Raw genomic sequence first — 19,252 nt, 5'->3', positions numbered from 1 at the left:
ACCACCAGCAGCTCCGTGGAAGAAAGACAAGGCTTTCCGCTCACATAAAGTAGTACGGGTGGAAATTGACTCAATAGCTGTGACTTTTTTTTGTTTGTTCTATAAGGTTTTTTTAAATAATATTTTTGGAGGTATACAATGCGCATATCATACAATTTAATAGTTCAATCATATCAAGAGCTGTGCATCACCACTACAATCCTTTTCAGAGTTCCGCAAGGTTTTAAGGAGTCCTGGTGATATAGTGGTTAGTGTTGGGTTGAAACCATCAGCTGCTCCGTGGGAGAAAGATAGGGTGCTCTGCTCCAGTAAGGAGTGACAGTCTCAGAAACTCACACGGGCAGTTCTCTTCTGTCCTGTAAGGTCTCTGTGAATCAGTATCGACTCCGTGGCGATGAGTAAGACAAGGTTTTAATGGCTGATTTTGTGGAAGCAGAGTGCCACACCTTTCTTCCAAGAAGGCTTTTGCCCCTCCACTTTCTTGGTTAGCAGCTGATTGTGTTATGCACTTGCATCACGCAAGAACTCCACAAGGGACAAACCACTTCATATTCAATGAAGACTAAGCACTTGGCTTCAGTGGCTTGCAGCACCCTGTGTGAGCCGGCTGCTTTGTGAGAAGTCTCGGACTTGGAGGAGTCAGTCCTTCCTCCAGGAAGTGACAAACGCATGATTCACTGCCAGGTCACTGACTTCTAAATGCATGCATTCTCCATTCTAGCAATAGAAATGAAGAGTAACAGAGAGAAAAAAAGACTAGTAAGAGAGGACTAATTAACTCCTGCAACAGGGAATTTTTGAATCAATAATTTTAATAGAAAGGGCAGAGCTAGAGCAATGTATTGCTTTAGGGAAAATTCCAATGAGATAAAAGTCGAGAGAAAAGGTGCAGCTTCGTTTAATAGTTCTTGTGAAAGTTCCCACCAGAAAAAAAAGAAAGAAAACTCTCACTGTCGTCGAGCCAATTCTGGCTCATGACAAGCCTACAGAACAGCGTGGAACTGTCCCTGTGGGTTCCTGAGGCTGTGCGACTTCACTGGAGTCTCCTCTCCTCTACTCCACAGAGCGGCTGCTGGTTTCCAGCCGCAGCCCTTGCGGCTAGCGGACAAGACAGGACCCCGCATACCCTCAGGATTCCTCAGGAACTAGCACAGTTTACTTCAGATCACTGAGGGAAATATTTCAGATCACTGAGGGAAAACACAATAGCTTTTGTAAATGAGGCTTGGATAGCTATGTTGCAATCTTGCCTTAAATTAAATTCCAAATGAAAATAAGTAGATACACAAGAATAATCATCACGAATTATTATTTACTGGAGTAGAAAGCCTCATCTCCTGTGGAGAGGCTGGGAGTTTTGAACTGCTAACCTTGTGGTCAGAGCTCAGAAGGGAAACACCCTAGGCCACCAGGGCTCTCCAAAGTTCCCACAGGGGACACCATTTCTCGAAGTTTTCTTTTGATGAACACCTGGTAATCGGGGTTCTTCTGATGAACGGAAGGTACCCGGTGGTATGGGGTTACTCACTGGGTGGCTCACAGCAAGATCGGGGAGCTGAGTCTACCAGCAGCCACTAGGGAGACAGATGGACCTTTCTCCTCCAGTAAAGATTTACAGGCTCAGAACCCCATAGGGGCAATTCTACTCCCTCCTGTAGTGTCCCTATGAGTCGGTATCCCTTCAAAGGCAATGAGTGAATGACTGTGAACCAAGGAGCCCTGTGGCATAGCCCTGGTTCTGCATTGAGCTGCCAGCCACTAACTTGGCAGTTTGGACACACCAGTGGGTGGACAGGCAGGCAGGGGATGAGGCTGCCATCCCTGGTGAGCGAAACAAAGGGGACAGCTCTGCACGGTCCTAGAGGGTCACGGTGAGTCAGGATGGGCTGCATGGCAATGGCTCTGGACGTTCAGGTTATAGGGAACAGAGGAGCCCTAGGGGCACTCTAGGTAAGCACTGCACTGCTAGCCACATGATCGGTGGCTTAAAAACACCTGGCCCCTCTCCAGCAGAAAGTCAAGGCTATCTGCTCCCATAAAGGTTTGCGGCCTCAGCAACCCTCTGCAGGATTGCAGTGAGTCGGGATGGACTTGATGACGAGGGGGGGAGAGGGAGGGGTATTATGAACAACGATGGGAAACTGATACTGGAAGTGCAATATAGAAGTATAGACTCTGTGTTACATTAGAGATCATTTTCTATCATAGCAAGTACCATTTCTAATAAAATCTGCAGAAGAACAAATAAATCATTAGTCAATGTTCTTACGTGTTGATGAATCTTGGTCAAATGTATTCTTTGTATTTCTGTGCTATCTTCAACTTTTGCTGTATGTTTGAAATTACAGCAAAAATAAAGGAGTTTAAAATAGCTAGTATATATTTATTTTCATCATTTTATTGTGGGCTTTTATAGCTCTTGTAACAGTCCATACATCAGCTGTATCAAGCACATTTGTTCATGTGTTGCCATCATTTTCTAAACATTTACTTTCTATTTTAGCCCTTGGTGTCAACTTTTCCTTTTTACCTCTCTCCTCTCTCCCACCTCATGACCCTTTGGTAAATTATAAATTATTATTGTTTTCATCTTTTACACCAAACACTGTCTCCCTCCACCCACATTTCTGTTGTTCATCTCCCTGAGTGGGTGGATGGGTGTAGGAGGGGGAATTATGTGTCAATTATTGTGATCAGTTTAAAATTTTAAAAATAAAGATTAGAAACAAATTGGAAACTTTCTGATTAATAAATTTAAATTTAGCAATTACAAATACATTTTTATGAAGAAAGAGACTGGAATATAAAAGAAAGATTTGTGTTTAATTTTTATAATGCAACCTCCAAAGAAATAGCTTTCTCCCTTATCTAAAATCCTTCTTTCTCCTTTGTTGACTCCTCATTTTGCTATACGAATCCAACCAATGCCAAATATATAGTGACTGTTTCCACAGGACACCGATTTGTTACAGGTGAAAGGGGAGGCATGGAATTAAGGCTACAGTGATGATTATTTCTATTCTTATCCTGAAAACTAGCCCAAGTTGGGAGCAGTGAGTATAAGAAACATGCTAAGAAAATCCCACCGAGAGTCAACTGGCCGCTTAGTCAATAAATATTGATTCCTGGTCCCTTCTACAGAGTATGGGCTTTGGGATCCAACTGGACAGGCGAAAATGCTGCTCTGCTGTAGTCACCGGGTGACCATGACGAGACTTTTACATCAATTTCTGTTTCATAGTGTCTTCATCTCTAAGATGAGATCATCTTAGTATCTACTCCATGATGATTACATGCATTTGCATGAATTCAATGCTTAGAAATCTACTCCATGAATGCTCTTAAACACTAAGTATTGTAGATTTTACAGTGAAAACATCAGAAGCCCATGGCCCCATGGTTTGAACTGCAGACATACAAACACCAGTTGCAGGCCATTGTCAGTGCCATGGTGGGAAAACAGCACACAGGAATATATTTATAGCTCATGTGCACTTGGAATTTACTCTTTGTGACTGGTACTTTTATAAGTGCCTTCCCAAATAAGTGCTTTATAGATTAGTAATGCATAAGTCCTCACAACTCTAGAGGCAGGTACAGTTAATAGCTCCAGGTGACCAATGGTGAACCGAGGCAAAAGCTTAAACAACTTGAGAAGGGTCACAGCAGTCGCATAAATATTATACATATGTATAATTGTTCCTATAGCATTGCTGAAAAAAAAGTTTGAAGCATTTATGGCTGAAGATTGTCTTGGGCTCCTTCTTCAGAGAAACAAGATCGGTGACGCTTGTCTGTGTATCTATACAGAGAGATTGTTATCAAGGAAGTGGCTCATTTCCAGGGTTAGATGTTAGACTGGAGGATTCTCCTGGTTTACATAACTGCAGAGTCTGATGAAGCCAAGACTGGTAGATCAGATGGCAGGCTTCTGGATGCAGAGGTTAATGAACCCAAGGTCAGCAGGTAAGATAGCAGGCTGTTGAGGACTCCCAGGGTTGGCAGGTAATATGGTCCGATTCCAGTCCAAAGAACCAGAGGTAAGATGATGAACCAGATGAATGCTCCAGAACACCCAGCAAAAAGCAACCGGGCTTTTCCACAAGCCCATATGTATTGGAAGCAGGCCACTCCCAGGGAAACGCTCAGTTGATTGGCTGCTCATAGCAGATCTCATGTGGAGGTCATTACATTATAATCCAATATAACAATAATGGTGAGGCTAGTGCAGGACCAGGCAATGTCTTATTCTATTACACACAGGGCCATTAGGAGTCGGAACCAAGTCTATGGTGCATGCTACCAGCTATAAGACGTTTGAAATAACCATTGAGATGAATAGAAAGCGAGCTAGGCAGGGGAAAGAAAAGAGTTGTCAAGCAGTGTTGTTGTTTCAGCTGAGGTTGAGAAAGCAAACACAGGTCAAGTTACGAGGCAAAATGAACAACACTTCCAACTCTCCATTTTTCATTAGTTTTGTTTTATATATCTTGTTGTTAGTAGGAGCCCAGTAGTGAAGTATGTGGCTGCAACCAAAAGGTTGGCAGTTCCAACTCACCAGCCAATCCGGAGGAGAAAGGCTGCCTCAGTCTGCTTCCATGTAGATTGGTAGCCTTAGAAACTCGACGGCCTGATTCTACTTTGCCCTATGGGGTCTCGTTCACCAGACAAAACCTCAATACTGGAAAATTCCAATCCTGTCTTCTATGAGCCTCTTTTGGTAAACTGGAGAGAATAAATCTGACTGCCCTCTGTAGCCCCTAACATACAACAAAATTCTCTAACTTGGTGCTGATTTCTTAAACTATATATGCACACACACATATACATATATCTGTATTTCATTATTATTGCCTTTTATTATCAGCATCTTTACTAACCCAATCTTTATTTGTCTTTCTGGGTTGGCATGAAAATGATAACATTGGCAAATTATGAACTGCATCATTGTGTGCAGTACATAATATTATTAATTAAAAACCACCAATGGCACCCCCAAAAAAGATTATATAAAAAATCCCAAGCTCATTGCTGTTTAGTCAATAAAATATATCTGCTGGGTTACAATGTAGTAGTACTTGATCATTTGATCTCCCTCATGACCCATTTTGGATTTGTTCTCTTTTTCAATAGTTCCTGATATTTTCTCAACAGAGAGAAGTTTTCTCTCTGGTTTATTTTCATATTATCATTGGTCTTTTATTTTTTTAAATATATATATTTGATGTTTTACTTTATTTTTTTTATGTTTTCCAGTATAGGAAACATAGAAAGGGTAGATATACAGGGATAATAATTGGTGTAATGGCTCATCAGGGATGGTGGGAGGAGGTGGATAGAAAATGGGGAGCAAATAATGAACACAGGAGCAGGTAGGATGTTCTAGAACTCACTGTGGTAATGTACATACAACTCATTTTAAATATGACTTAACTATGGAAATGTATGATATGTGATATATATCCCAATAAAACTATTGGGAGAAAAAGAAAAAAATGTATACATGTGTATGAGGTCTTTCAGGTATTGTTCTGCACCCTCCTTTACTTGCAAAAATGTGTCCTTTTCAGGCAGGTTAATATTCCTAAGGAGCCTGGTGGCATAGTGGTTACACAATGGGCTGCTAACCGAAAGCTCATCAGTGTGAAACCAACAGCTGATCCACAGGAGAACTAGGAGACTTTCTATTCCCATAAAGAGTTACAGTCTACCCTGCCCTGTAGGGTCACTGTGAGTCAGCATGAACTCAATGACAGTCATTTTGGTTGGTTGGTTGAATTTTCCTATTAAAAACAAAAACAAATTCACTACCATCAAGTCAATTCTGACTCATGGCAACCCTACAGGTCAGGTTAGAACTGGCCTGTGGTTTTCCAGAACTCTTTACAGGAGTAGAAAGCCCCACCTTCCTCCAGCAGAATGCTTAGTGATTTCAAACTAAAAACCTTGTGGCTCGCAGTCCCATCTATAATCACTACACCACCAGGGTACCATAAGTTATTTAATCATACTCTGGTGGCACAGTGGGCTAAGTATTGTGCTGCTAACCCTAGGTTGGTGGTTCAAATCCACCAGCTGCTCCAAAGGAGAAAAATGAGTCTGTCTGTTCCCATAAAGATTTTAAAGTCCTGGAACTCCTAAGGAGCAGTTCTACTCTGTCCTACTCTATCAGGGTTGAAATGACAATGGGTTTGGTTTGGGTGGTTTGATCAGATAGTAGGTTGTTTCTGCACTTTTCTATTAACAAATAAAGAATGCTAAATACATATCCAAATATCATTCAACAACTAAACTGTATTTTACCACAGTGATCTGAAATGTCACTTTTATCATATACTAGAATAAATTCTTGATAAGCTGTAGGTCATTGTAGTAGGTGACATTGTGGGCTGCTAATCACAAGGTTGGCAATTCAAAACCAACAGTCACTCCACAGGAGAAAGATGAAGCTTTCTACTCCAGTCAAGATTCACAGTCTTAGAAACCCACAGGGGCAGTTGTACTTTGTCCTATAGGGTCACTATGGTTCAGAATCAACTTGATGGCAGCAAGCTGAGTACTAAATTCTTAAATAAATTTAGTGGCATTGATTACATTCACCAGGTTGTTCCACCATCACCACCATTTCCAAGCTTCACATCACTCCAAATGGAAACGCAGCATCTCCTAGCTCTTCCCTCCTCCAGTCCCTTTAGTCCCATTGCTAATGCATAGACTGTGGTTCTACACAAATAGCACATGTGTTCAATGTGTTCTATATTTTCCTGACAACTGATTCCTCCCTCAAGTCATGTTACACACACACACACACACACATCACATTTTCGTCTGTGGCTAAACTGTGTTGTTTATACCTTTGTTAACTGTGAATAATGCTGCAATGAACATTGGAGTACACAACCTGTTGGAGTCTCTACTTTTCAGACTCCTGCATTTGTAGATTGCTGACCCATACATTCACATGCTAATTCTAAACTATATAATTTACTTACATTTTATAAGACATTTCAATATTTGTTAAGACTGAAACCCCCTCACTCTTACTTATGTTCAGTATTTCCCCAGCTTCTCTGAGAAAAACTCCATTACACCCAATAGATGAATTAATTTAGAGATCATTCTTATTCACATTTTAATAAGTCTTGGGAAGTACCAGAGGTACTCCAGGAATCTGAGAGCTGATTGGACAAAATTAAGAGGAAACATTCAGATGTTAATTAGCACAGCAGGCTGACACAAGAGCCTGGAGTTCCTGAGGCAGAGAGGCTGGAAAAAGAAAGTTGAGAAAAAAAGAAAAGACCAGAAAGATGAGGGCCACACTCCCTCCCCCACAACCTGGCTTCAGTTCCCCTCTACTCCACTGAAATGCTGTTGACAAAGACCTCAGGGGGTTGATTTTCTTAATTCCTAATTCTAACAGATTCTTCTTTCAGGGCTCTTGGGGACTGTCCTCAAATATATACAATGATTTGTTGGTGTCCTCGCTGAACTGTAAGAGCAGACTCAATTTAATCTCAGTTTCTCTAGAGTTCAGTCCATCTCTCCAGTCCAAAAAGCCCTGGTGGCCTGTGGGCTAGCAGGTCAATGCTTCAAACCCATCGGCTCTTCCCTGGGAGGAAGATGAGGCTGTGTACTCCCATAAAGATTTACAGTCTTGGAAACTATATATTCGGTTGCGTTGGAATTGATTTGATGACAGTGTTTGATTTTTGAGTTTTCTCCAGTCCAAGAAATTCCAATCTACACGCAATAATCTCTGGTCCCTGAAGAACCCAAACAGTTTGCCCTTGGCTGCTGAGTGAAAGGTTGGCCATGGTAGCCCAGTTGTGCTGGTAACCATGAGGCCAGCAGTTTGAAATCACCATCTGCTTTGAGGGAGAAAGGTAAGTCTTTCTGCTCCCATAAATAGTAACAGGACCAGGAAGTGTTTTGTTCTGCTGTAGAGAGTTCCCATGAGGTAGTATCAATTTGATAGCACCTAACAGCAGCAAAAGATTAATGATCGCCGTCTCGGGCAGGTCTATGCTGTCCCTACAGAGTCACTATGAGTCGAAATCAGCTCCTTGGGAATGTGTTAAGTCCTTATCTCTTCTGTTTCCCTAATACAATGCTACCTTGGTTGTCTAACTCAATTTGTTCGAAATCTGTGTTCAAACATGAAAACTGAACATATTTTTCCCATAAGAAATAATGGAAAACCAAATAATTGGTTCTGAGGCCCCAAAATTACACTTAAAAATTCATTTTTAAAGGATTTTAGCACTTTAAACACCTCCTCCTCCCCCCAAACATCTGAACTACAATAAATGCAGCGCATCAAGAGCCAAACACATACAGCAAATAAAGTTAACTTACGTTCCATTTTGTTTGTGTTGTTTAAAAGCTCGTGGGTTTTCAGAATGGTTCACTAACATGGACTCCATTTTAAAATTCCCACACAACAGAGAGAGCCTGTCTTTCCTAGGCCCGTGGCCTGACAATCCCTTTTCCTCTTGAGTAATGAAGGTCTTTGGGGGCATTTTTTCACCACAAAACCTCATTTCCATCTCAGTTAAACACTTGTTGGGGAACAAGACCCTTGGCCTCCATCTATTCAGCAAATTCAGCCAAGAATGTACCGGTTTCATGTTTATTTGTGCTCGCCATGTCTGGCTGTGGACACGTAGGCCTGCTCAGCACTTGCTTCCACGACATTTTCCAGTAAATCTTTATGGAAGCATTTAGCATGCTCTCACCATCAAATTGTTTCCAATTTATCCAAATTCACAGGAACTTTTCAACCTCTCGGATGCTCTCGGTTCTTTGTTTCATGGTTAATGATTTCACACATTTTGTTACATTAGCTGCTTTAATAAAAAATCTTGATAATGTCCACCTCTTAATGAACATTCACTGCCATCAAGTGGAGGCTTATAGTGAATCTATATATATATATACATCCTTGCATCCCTGTCTTTCTCCCTCAGAGTAGCTGGTCATCTTGAACTACAAACATTGCAGGTCCCAGACCAAAGCATAACCTCCAGACCACCAAAGCTCACTGGGACAGTGGGGCTCCCAAAGTTGATTTAACTATGTTGCATGCAGTTGCCAAATGAGAAAAACGGCAACCTGATTAAAATTTTGCCGTGACTTCTTTAACTCTATTGTGTTCTCACAGTGTTCTTAGTCTTACTGCTAGTGTCACTTTGTTTGGAGCCAGGAATACAATATATTTTATGCAAATAAAGTGCAAAAATGCACAACGTTTTAACACACTAATGCAAATGCTGCATGTTATCTCAGCGAGAGCGGAGCTTCATCGGAAGCGTCACCCTTGGTGTCCCAGGCAAGACATGGCTCGTGCCTCGCTCTGGGCCCTACAGATGTTGCAAGTCGGATTCTGAGTTGACTACCCAGCGGTTACGGACACGGAGCCGATTTTTCTCGAACATTGCTGTTCAGTGTGGGGTCCTTCAGTAACCAAGGTATCAGTGTGCCATCGCCCATTCTGTAGGCTGACTTTTCACTTCGTTGATAAAGTCCTTTGATGAACAAAGATTTTAATATTGAGGATGTGCAATTTATCTAGTTTGTCTTTTGTGGCGTTGCTCCTATGTTTTTTTCTGAAACATTTGTACTCTGTACATTTCTTACACTTATGTCTTTGGTCTACTATGAATTATCTTGGGAGGCATCTTCTTTTTCATGTGGAAATTCAGTCCTCCCTGCACAATTTATTGAAGACTATTCCTTTTTTTTTTTTTTAAGACTATTCGTTCCTTCCTTGAAATGACTTATCATCCTTGTTAAAAAGAAATCGACCACCTCTTCTCCATCCTCCCTGTTCCTCCGCTGCCACAGCCCTGAAGGTTCAGGGGGGACAAGACTGACCCAGGGCACGGAGGCGCTATGCCAGGACCGATGGAGAGCATTTCCAATATCGTAATGCAAACTAGGAATCAGCGTTCCTCTCTAAAGGCACCCTCGGTGGACAAACTGTACCGTTCTTGACAGAAGGAAGCCCAGAATGGGGCCATGGGAAGACAGTCAGAAGAAAAGAGCCCGCGGGGCAGTCACGTTTCCAGAGCGCTGTCTACTGGTGCGTCTGCTGGTGATATGACTGCCAAGAGGAATCTGAACCCCAAGCAGCACTGGCTCGCAGGGCAGCCCAGGGCGCAAGAAAGGCAAAGCGCCATCTAAAAGGCAGCCTCGCTGCGACTAAAGGTAACACCCAAGCAAAAGACTGAAGCCTGGGAAAGTTTCTGCCGCCCGGGTTAGGTTGGAGGAAAACGCTGAGCTGACAGATGAGACTGTTTTCAAATAAAGATGCAGCTATAATAAATAAAGAGATCATACATTCATTGGTTAATAAAAAAAAAGATTAACAGCCTGCAAAACCCACGAGGACAATTCCAATCTCTCTAGAGGAGTCACTATGAATTGCAATGGACTCAATGGGAAAGAGTTTGGTTTTGAGCAGCTCCATGGACAGGCAAGGGGGTTGGGATGGGGGGAAGGCTGGATATCTGCTTCCATAAACATGACAGTCCCCCAAACCTCCCTGGAGCACAGTTCTACTCCCCAACACTGGAGCTCATCTGGAGGCAGAACCAGCTCCTCCGCAGCTAGTAGGGCCTGGCTGGCTCAAGCGCACCTTCCCTTTCACATCTCCTCTCCCTCCTCTCTACAACCTCCCACACGCTCGGAATTCTTCTCCCACTGGTGTTCCAGAAGAGTCCAGAGAAGTGTTCTGAGACAGGGAGGGGTGTGGACACAGATGGAGGGATACCCTGGGATTAGAAAACATTACTCAAGAATCAACAAACTTCTCTGTACAGCATAATGTACCTGAACAAACAACTCCCTAGACTAGTGGTTCTCAACCTTCCTTATGCCGTGACCCTGTCATACAGCTCCTCATGTTGTGGTGACCCCCCAACCCCACAATTATTTTCATTGCTACTTCATCACTGTCATTTTGCTACTGTTATGCATCGGGCGACCCCTGTGAAAGGGTCATTCGACCCCCAAAGGAGTCACAACCCTCAGGTTGAGAACTGATGCCCTAGACTTTATAAGATCCATTGCTCCTTGCCCAATATAATGTTTGGTAGCAGATAACTACTGAATTATGTGTTGCATAAAAATCAAAACTGCTACAACAGTTACTGTATTTTCCCCAAATAAGAGAGGCATGTTGTATTTATCAAATCACCCACCCTTCATGAGCTAGCTTTCTCTGACTGCCACACATTTTATATATGCACCCACATTATTTCCAAAGGTGTGCTCTATAGAGGTGCAAGATAAGGAAATGACAACCAGAGATTGTTCTAAAGAACTCATTTCTCTGCAGATGCTGGCAAAACTGAAATTTGTTGTAAATAAGTATAGTTTCATTGGCATTTAGTCGAGGGCAAGAAAATTACCCAAAGAGGTGATTTTTAAATTCATTCGGCTTAATTCTCTGATAGGAAGCTGAGCAGCTGCTCTGGTCATTGGGTCTGATTTATATCAGCAAAGTGTACAAAAGAAAATGGAGGTTCTCTATCTTGCTCTCTTCCACAACTCATCTCCTGTTACTAAATAACGGGCATCCTTTTCCTTTAATTACCTTCTTCATGGCTTGAGAGCTTTGATGACTTGATTAAGCCTTGCAGTGCAGTTCCAGTCCCTACCCATCTGATTAATTAGCCCAAACCTTATTAACTTCCTAATTCTGATCAATAAGGCACTGGTGCTAAACTGTGCAAGGGCAAACTAAGGAGGCACTTTTATTTCAAGACACCAAGTCCCTACTGTTTTTTTCTAACCACCTTTTCCTTACCTTACTTTTAACACCAGGGAAATTAGTGTATAGTAATGCAGCAATAATTCTATGAAGACCACACATGCTCCCCAGTGTGGTGGTCGCTTTAATGGATATAAGTGCAATACCATTGGGGGCAGGATGGGGACCTTGCATTCGAAACACAGGGCCTGCATGAAAAAACCAGTCACACAAGGACAACAATCATGATATGATCCCACTTACAGGAAATCGTCCAGATTAAGCAAACCTATAGGGACCCAAAGTGTTGTAATGGTTATCAGTGAGGGGGAGAAGTCAACACTTTGGAGACACTGAACTTCTTTGAAGGGTGACTAAAAATTGGGGGACTGGATAAGTCAAGAGTTGAATAACAAGATATCACCAGAATTAAATCACCAAATTTCACACGGGAAGATCATTGACAAGGCATTTGCTGTATTACATATATATTTGCCACCCAAAAAAAGGAAAAGGGACACTGGGCCTCTGAGAGAGGTTTTTCTTTATAGTAGAGAACCTTTACAGTAAACAAGGGCTGTGGGGGTTACAGTTAAAAAAGAAAAAGAAAAAAAGGTTTTTCCAGTTGCTGTGCCCTCTCTGGCTTTGACCATCCTGAGCTCTGTACCTGGAAGGACCTTCCCTTCCCCTTTGCTGAGCCAACTCTTACTTACAGCGTGTGGCCCACCCTGGTCAGGAATCACTTCTTCCAGAAAGCTCTTCCTGACTCTTGCCTGCACTATTACAGGTTTCTAAATGAAGCCGAGATAGTTTATTGTGCCAGCCTGGCCCATAAACACAAGTGGGATTAATTGAAGGGAGGAGACATAAATGGATCTGTGAGCCTCGCCTTTCTTGTCTCTCGCTCTTTGATTATTGGACCAGTGTGCGGCTGCCTTGCTTATTCTGTGCCTCAATTTACAGGCTACATTACCTGTGGGATGCCTAGCCTGTGGACTGTCGCTGTAAGTTGAGGTCCCTTTAAGACCACATGATTGGAATGTACATCTCTGGAGCTGGGGACTGACTGTTGGTGACCTGGCTGACAGTTGGTGACCTGCCTTGCTGTTTGCTGCCTGTGCTGATATAGCCTAGCTCTCTCTACAGAGGACTACCTGGTGGCCCTCAAGACTTAAAGAACTGCCAGTGTCTCACAACTCTCATGGGAGTGAGTTGCACTGAGCCATTTGTACTGCTTTATAATTTAACTGTTCATTTCTTATATTCTATATCTATCTGTATATAATTTAACAGTTCATTTCTTGTGTTTTATATATATATATATATCTTTATAAATATATATATAATTACTAGCAATCTGGTTTTGTCTCTCTAGAGAACCCTGTTTAACACAGAAGCTCACACCCTCTTCCCTGGCAAAATCCTCGCCAGGAGAATGGAGAGATAATGATCATAAAAGAGCTTTGTCAACAACTAGGACTTTACATAGGACACCTGAATAGCAGGATGTTGAGCAACAATAGTAGAGGAGAGGTGGGGGAAAGGGGTTGGGAACTCACAAGTCCCTGGGTGGTCCAAACAGTGAAGGCGCTTAGCTGCTAACTATGGTTAGGGTCCACCCAGGAAAGGCATAGGGCTCTATTTCTGGAAAACCAGTCTCTGACATTCTACTTTGAAACCCATGGAGTCATTGTGGGTTCGAATTGACTGGAAGGAGAGAGAAAGAAAGGAGAGAGATGCAATTAGGCAGAGAGTCAAAATGCGGGCTGTTATATATATTTAGCAATCGTATGACAGCAAGCAAGTTCTCCACGCATCTTCATTATGACCTCTTTTGAATAAGTCAACCTCTTTCTCTGTGATTATCAAGGAAAGATGGAGGTTCTCAGAGGTGCTCCACACTCTGCTTGCTGTAAACCAGCCTCATGGCCCAGTCTTCAAATTGGTGTGCACTCACCCCTGGAGAATAAAAGCCTTTCCGGGGATGATGTGATTTCCAGAACCTTTACATTCATGGTTACCAAATTTCACAACAGTTTCTCACTTTATAAAGAAAAATGCAAGGCTCACCCGTCCATCTGAACTATGGCTCAATATTAGAGGATTTACAAACGTACAGAGACCCCAAAAGTCTTTTAATGACTTTTAAATTGCCTTAAATCTTTGGGGCTTGCATTTCTTTGTCTTCATTACACTGCTATTAACTATGGAAGAGTGTTGCCATCAGTCAAATTCTGAACTCTTAACCAAAAGTCTTAGAGATTCGCACACCCAGGGCCACCTGGGAAGACTCTGCAGACCCTAGAGAGCAGCTCTATTTGTAGCACAGGAGGGTCCCCGTCGTGGGAGTTCACAGACCACCACTGGTTGTTTGGTGTTAAAGGTAAAGCATGACCTGAGGAACGGGCTCTTTTGGTCCACCTTGAGCATTTTATTTTAAATACATGGTAGAGTAAATACTGGGATAATGACATTTGTTTGTTTGTATAATGTCTTTGCTTCTTTATGATTCTTTGTTTAAAGGAGGACCCAGTGTACACATTGATTAAAATAATGAATGCTAAAAAAGATGGTTAGTCATTTAAATACATGCTGTTGTCCATATTAAATCCCAAGGTTCTACAATGGGGGTGGAGAAAGGGGGTAACTTTAAGCAGTCAAAACATATGGATTATTAAAACTGATTTAAGTGCAACTGGATTTTCTTTTTTTGGTAACTACCAATGTATTAAGGACATACTAGAATATATCCTCAAATAAAGCTTTCATATGATTCATTTCAGATTATGATCTTTTAAAGTACATTATTTCATATTATAAAATGTTCAATATTTTCTACCTTCTATCATAGTGGTTCTCAACCTGTGGGTCACGACCCCTTTCATAGGGGTTGCCGATTCATAACAGTAGCAAAATTACAGTTATGAAATGGCAATGGATATAAGGAACAGTATTAAAGGGCCGTGGCATTAGGAAGGTTGAGAACCACTGGTCTATCAGTTCAAACCCTGGTGGCATAGTGGGCTACAAGTGAGGCTGCCACAAGGTCTGCAGTTTGAAACTCCCAGCAGTTCCATGAGAGAAAGATGAGGCTTTCTACTGCCTTAAAGACTTACTGTTTCAGAAACCCACCTACACGGTCACTATGAGTTGGAATCAACTTGGTAGCCAGGAGATGTGTTTGTTTGGTTTGGTTTTACCAATTCAAGAGGCCCTCTGGTTGCACAGTGGGTTGAAAGTAAGGCTGCTAACCACAAGGTCAGCAATTTGAAACCACCAGCCACTCTGAGTGAGAAAGATGAGGCTTTCTGCTACTATAAAGACTTACAGCCTCAGAAACCTAAAGGGGGTGTTTGTATTCTGTTCTATAGGGTCCCTATAAGTTGCAATTGACTCGATGGCAGTAAGTTTGAGTTTAACCAACTCAAAATGCAATTATACGCAAGGTGCAAAATCAATTTTGTTTCCAGTAGAATTTATCTTTGTCTTTCATTCAAAACGTAATCATTTTCACCAAAATATATAGTAACCTAAGTTATTTTTATTAATTATGAACTAATATTTAGGATGACAACTCAAGGTAAAATAAACATATGCATACTTATCTGCTTCATAGTAAAGAGAAATAAATTTAAATATTACATTTATATGCATGTTCTATTATGAAAGAGATATTATAATAAATGTGAAACATGGATGAGACAGTAATGAAATAAAAATATAAACTGCGGATTGGGTTGTTCAAATGTGAATCAAATGTTCAGAGGGAAAATTGAGTAATATAAATTTTCTAAATGTTAAAGAGCTTATTAGTGTATTTTTAAATGGACAATGGAATTAAATATTTTACTGTCTTTATACCCCCTCCAGATACTTTTTAAATAATGGAATAATATTTTGTTTGTACAAGTCAGCATTTATAATATGCCAGAAATGTCACCCATTATGAAGATTTAGACTTAGAATGAACAAATGTAGATGGCAACTTTAAAAGGAGGGGCATGATTTTTCCAGAATTATTTTAGTACAATTGTCTGAGAGCCAGGCAGGGTGTTGAGCATACCCCTTACCCCTGAAGAAGCTGCCCAAGCCTAACCTCAGGACAAAGTCTAGCTGGGCCTCCCTAGTTTCTCTAAGGTGAACCATTGACATCCTGAAAGCAAGCAGCCCCCCTGTGTGTTGGACAATCTCTTGATTGAATCAAGAATGTGGTAAAAGGGTAGCCCTGCACCACGGCATGGGCACATGGTGGCAAAGGTTCTAGAGACTCTCATTGAGCCAGGCTAGGAGAAAAGACTGGTCACGACCTGTGTTTCTTAAAAAAATAAAAGAAATAAAGTATTCAGCAAGAATGGGATCACAGTGATTTAGTAGTCAAATCCTCACCTACACTGCCAGAGACCAGGTTAGATTCTCTACCAAAGCACCTTGTTTTCTGCCACCATCAACTCTCAGTAGGATGTGTGTGTTCCTACGATATAGGTTTCAGCAGAGCTTTCCAGACTAAGGTGTACTAGGAAGAAAGGGCTGGTGATTAATTTCTGGAAATCTGCCAATAAATACTTATGGATCGCCAAATACTTATGGATCACCACGGCCATATTCCATTGTGTGTGGGGTTGCCATGCATCAGGGCCAACTAAATGGAAATTAATAAAAAAAAACATACAGAGAGGGAAAGAGAATGCATTGAGTGCCTAACTGAGGGAACAAAAGGACCAGGTTTGTGTTTTCCGGTGGAGAATGGGTAGAGAAAAACCAGTGATATAACAATACCAATTTAGATGCATTCCAATCATATGAATGAAGAGCAGTTTGTACTAAGCACAATTTGGCTATTCAGAAAGAGAGAAATGGGAAGTTTAACGAATTAACAGAATTGACAGGAACAAACACCACAAGCTTTATGAGCCACGTATCCGAGAGAGCAGAAGAAAAGAATGAATGAACCCAGGTTGGCCCTATGGTCTGACTTAAGCAGCTGGGTAGATAGCGGCTGTATTTCAGGGGTATCAAGTTTTGTGGATACCTTTAGCGTGATGGGATGTCCTCGGTGTTTCAAAACTTTCACAAGCTTGCCTGCTAACCAAAAGGGTGACAGCTCAAGTCTACTCAGGAGACCCTTGGAAGAAAGACCTGCTGAATACTCAAAAACCAGTCATTGAAAACGTCCTAGAGGACAGCTTTACTGCAGCACACATGGGGTCCCCGTGGGTTGTTGACGCAATGGCAGTCGTTTTTTATGGGTTAGCTGCATGGAAATGGTCGTGGGGAGGCAGGATGGAAATGTAGCTTTGGGAGCCCTAAGAGTAAATGTAGCTGTAAGACCAGGGGAGTAGATCTCTACAGGGCAGGTGCTCGTTGGGCAGATGAGATGGTCCAAACACAGACCCTTGGGGGACCATTCGACTTTTAAAACTGGGACAGACAAAGAAGATGCCATAGAAACTATCCTGTCAAGAAGGCAGAGAACATTTCTAGAGGGTGGCATGGAAGTGTAAACAACTCCCAAGATAAGGAGTGAATTCAATAGCCTTTGCATTATCACCAAGGGCAACTTACAGCCCTAACTTACAGATAGGCCAGACAATAACACAGTATGTGCATAAATCAGATTCCAGTGAAGTGTCCATTACCCAGCAACTGTCAAGCCCAAAGATGATGAATCATACAGAAATAGCAATGAGAGTAACGATTCCTTGAGGATATGGAAAGACAGGGGTGGGGGCGGAGGGGGATGATAGCAATGATGATGCTATAAAATCCACTCGAGGGGAGCGAATAACAGAATTGTAGGTGGAAATATATATATAGAGAGAATAGAATATTAATAATAGGATATAACAATAACCCCAAGGGTCACTGAAGGAAAGAGTGGGGGAGGGAGGGGAAAAGGGGAGCTGAGATCCATCAAAGAGTTCAAGAAGAAAGAAAATGTTTTGAAACTGACTGTAGTAGCAATTGTACAATTATTCTTGAACTACTTGAATTACGGACTGTTATAACATCTGTAAGACTCCCAATAAAATGATAAATTAATACTTTAAAAAGCTATGGAAAGAAAACAAATAAATAAAAAATGGGGAATCATTCACATGACTGAAAAGCTACAGCTTTGAAGGGACGATTTTTCCCTAAGGGTTCTGAGAATCTGAGGGCCAGGGCTGAGTTTACCTCCAGCATCCCCTGCGTAGAAACGAGGAGAGGATGGAGAGAAGCAGCAATGAATTGTGCCATTGACATCAAGCAGTACATCATTTTAAGACTGAAGCTCATGGGATTCAAGTTTAAGGTATCACCTGCATCCCCTAATCGTCTGCACATTGGAATTTCCTGGAAAGCAGATGATCCTGGAAGGGCAATAGTACTCCCATGGAAGCAAAAGATGGCTTTGTCCTATCACTAAGGTGCTAAGGACCGCTTTTGCCTGTGGAGTGACAAACAGAGCTTTCTACCACTTTTTCCCCCTTCTCATTCTATCATAGTATATTTATTGGCTTTGTTTTCTTCGGCAACTCCATGATGTTGATGATGCTACTGATAGTCAGGTCTAGACAAGCATCAAACTTGTGGGCTTCTGTTTGTATCTTTTCTCCAGGGCTTGGGGAAATGTTCCAACCCTCTCTTGCGTTTTGGAATTATTTCAATAATAGGATTATCAGTTCCTTGAAGGGGCACAAATTCATTTCACCTGCAGAACCACTAAGCTATCTCTAAGCAACGAGGTAGACAGACTGCCTACCATCCATGAAACATATATCACCCCTCGAAATGTACACCTTAACAGCCACTGGGCCCTGACACCCGTGTGAGTGTGTGTGTGTGTGTGTGTGCGTGTGCGTGTGTGTGTGTAGCTAGAGGGACCCGATCACAATGATCTCCATAGAACCCCCTCCCTGGGGACGGACAACAGAAAAGTGGCTGAAGGGAGACATCAGTATAAGACATGAAAAAAATAGTAATAATTTATAAATCATCAAGGGTTCATGAAGGACAGAGGGTAGGGAGAGTGGGTTAAAAAATGAGGAGCTGATACCAAGGGCTCAAGTAGAAAGAAAATGTTTTGAGAATAATGAGGGCAACAATGTTCAAATGTGCTTGACACAATGGATGGATGTATGGATTGTGATAAGAGTTGTATGAGCCCCCAATAAAATGATTTTTAAAAACCTAGTGAAACACAAAAGTTTGCCTTTTTTAACTGCACAATTCAGTAACATTCAATTAGATTCACCATGTTACCACTTTCTATTTTTTTTTAAGGTTTACCTTGCCCCAAACAAAAGCTCAGCTCCCCTTTGCCAATTATGCTCATTCTGTCTTTCTGATGCCTCTGGTCATCACTAACTAGCACTGTGTCCCTGCATTTGCCTACACTAGATATTTCATGTAAGTGTAAGCATTAAAAATGTGTCCTTTGTGAATAACAGAAATGTGGGTGAAGGGAGACAACAAACAGTGTAAGACATGAAACAACAATAATATATATATATATAATTG

This window comes from Tenrec ecaudatus, chromosome 5 (assembly GCF_050624435.1).
Source record: "Tenrec ecaudatus isolate mTenEca1 chromosome 5, mTenEca1.hap1, whole genome shotgun sequence".
Taxonomy (NCBI): domain Eukaryota; kingdom Metazoa; phylum Chordata; class Mammalia; order Afrosoricida; family Tenrecidae; genus Tenrec; species Tenrec ecaudatus.
Note: the sequence above shows the minus strand (reverse complement) of the source record.